The sequence below is a fragment of the Mus pahari genome, chromosome X (genome assembly GCF_900095145.1).
Source record: "Mus pahari chromosome X, PAHARI_EIJ_v1.1, whole genome shotgun sequence".
Taxonomy (NCBI): domain Eukaryota; kingdom Metazoa; phylum Chordata; class Mammalia; order Rodentia; family Muridae; genus Mus; species Mus pahari.
Window position 1 is genome coordinate 68,942,516 of NC_034613.1, and position 3,101 is coordinate 68,945,616.

A 3,101-nucleotide genomic window follows, 5' to 3' on the forward strand; every position below is an offset into this window, starting at 1 on the left:
GTTGTTTCATCTAGTTTGCAAGTAGTTTATTGAGAATTATTGCTTTGCTATTTATCCAGGGTATCAGATTCTATCTGGATTTGTTAACAAGGTACTTCCAGTTGGATAGTGATCTGTTTCTGTTTCATGAAATATTTTGAGAAACACTGATATTAATTCTTCAGTAAAGGACTTGTAGAATTCTGCAGTTAAGCCATTTGTGCTTACATTCATTGTAGTTGGGAGATTTCTTCAAATATCGTTGCATGTTATAGACCTGTTTAAATTATTTGGCGTTACTTGAGTTAATTTTGTTAGGTCACATGACTCTGGTTATTCATTTGTTCTTTGATATGTTCCATTTGACTAAAGAAAACTTTTTTAAATTAATTTATTTTTTAAACTCCATATTTTATTCCTCCTGCCCAGATCCATACTCCAACTATTCTACATCCCATTCCTCCTCCCTACCCCACCCTGTCTCCATGTGGTTCCCCCCACCCCCACCCCACCTGTTCTAACTCCCTGGGGCCTCCAGTCTCTTGAGGGTTAAGTGCATCATCTCTGAAGTAACACAGATCCAGAAGTCCTCTACTGTATATGTGTAGGAGGCCTAAAATCAGGTGGTGTATGCTGTCTTGTGGTCCAATGTTTGAGAGAACTCAGGGGTCCAGATTAAATGAAACTGCTGGTGCTCCTAGAGGATTGCCTTCTACTCAGCTCTTTTCAGCTTTCCCTAACTCAATTAACAGGGGTCAGCTGCTTTTGTTCTTTGGTTGTGTGCAAATATCTGCAACTGACTCAGCTGCTTGTTGGGTCTTTAGGAGGGCAGTCATGATAGTTCCCTTTTTGTGAGCACTCCATACCCTCAGTAATAGTGTCAGGCCTTGGGACCTTCCCTTAAGCTAGATCCCACTTTGGGCCTGTCTCAGGACCTTCTTTTCCTCAGCCTCCTCTATACTTCAGTCCCTGTATTTCTTTCAGATAAGAACAATTATGGGTCAGAGTTGATGTCCTGTCTTCCTGCTGGAGGTAGGCTCTATAAGTTCCCTCTCCCTACTGTCTGGCATTTCATCTAAGGTTCCTCCGTTTGAGTTCTCAGAGTCTTTCACCTCCCAGGTCTCTGGTGCATTCTGGAGGGTTCCATCACCCTCCTATTTCCTGAGATTGCCTGTTTTCATTCTTTCTGTTGGCCCTCTGGGCTTTTGTCCTTTTCCCTCACCCAATACCAGATCCAACTCTCCCTACCTCCATCCACTTCCCCCTCCCCAGCCCCCCCCCATCTCCCTACTTTTGATTGCTTTCTTCTCTGTACCAAGTGGGACTGAGTCTAATCTTTTGAGAACATTGTACAATATATTTTATCATAACACACACACACACACACACACACACACACACACACACTCACTCACTCACTCACAATCTCCTCCCAGATCCAAGTCTCTTTACCTATCAACACAAATTTGTGACTTTCTTCCTATCAAGAATAATTCATGATGCCCAAATATTCTCAAATGTGTGAACTTACATGGGAATAATATTAACTTAGGAAGGGGTATGTTTTCACACACACACATACACACACACACACACACACACATACACACACACACACACACACAAACAAAAAAACAAAAACAAAAACAAAAAATCTGATTCTCCTTCTCCCAGAAGATTACAATTAACAATAGATTTATATCTAGGTGTGGAATTTTATGAACAAATGACCCTGTCAATGCTAGAATTTGGCCTAGCTTTGGTGTGCACAAGACCCTGTGCATACTGTCACAATGACTGTGAATTTATATGTACAACTGCCCTATTGGGTCCAGAAGACACTGATTCTTTGTAGTTATTATCTGCCTTATATGTTCTTTATGCCTCTTCGTTCAAATTTAATTCAAAGAAAGGGGGTGGAAACCATATACATTCTTGCAGTGGAAATGATTTAATTCTCAGAACTCATAAGGCAGCACACAATATTCTATAACTCCAGTTACAGTGAATCTGACTTTCATTTCTACCTTCTTTAGCATTAGACATGTACATAGTATATACAAATATATGTAGGAAAAACACTTATATACAATATAAAATAGAATTCCAAGGAATAAAAATTATTCTTTAGATTAAATGAAAAAAATCAATGCAGAATATGGAATGTAAATTCAATAAAAAGAAATATTGAAAAAGACTGAAATTTTATAAATGAAAAAACTAAGAACTATAAATAAAAACCTCAATAGAAATAGTTGTCAATATAATAAATTAAGATGATTAGCAAATGTCAAGTATACAATAGTAGATTCAGATATGAATTATAAGATTCAAAGATCAACAAAGATGATACCTGAGATTTAAGAAAAGTGGGTTTTATATATATATATATATATATATATATATATATATATATATATATATATATATATTCCATTTAGGGATTTGAATTTGGATGTTTCTTATTTTTTTCACCTTGACCAGTGGAGAATCTATGTTTTATCTGCCATCTACTGAAAAAAGAAGTTTCACTGATTAAGGTTCAAAGATATATTCACCTATAGGTATAACAATTAGTCAATGGGTATGAGTTCTATGTTCATCTCATCTAAAATTCTCAAACCTATCTAGTCATAGGTTCTTTCCCAATAATAGTTCTGGGTAAAAGTTTTGTCTTATGAAGTGGGACTTAAATTCAGTCAAAACATCATTGTTTACTCCTATGATCATGAAAGTATTGAACTAGTAGGCATGTCTTGAAGATGATTCACTTCTGTAGCTGACAGAATTTACAGCTGGATAAAATTGATGCCTATTTTTCTCCTCCATCAGCATGCATAGCACCTTCTTTTACTTTATAATATGATAGTAAGGGTGAGGCTTTCAGGTCAGTACCAGCTTAACTTATCAAGTTTATGGCTCAAGTATACAGTATCTTCATAAATAGGATCGTATCATCTAGTTTAAAGTGTTATAAAGAGCATTGACAATAATAAGTACTGTTTGGGTGTCTATAGAACCTACTGACAACAAGCAAAAGACAGGTAATCTATGATTGATAGTGGAATTTTTAAGTTTTAAGAAGTCCCTGAAAAACTGAAAAAAAAAAAAAAAAAAAAAAA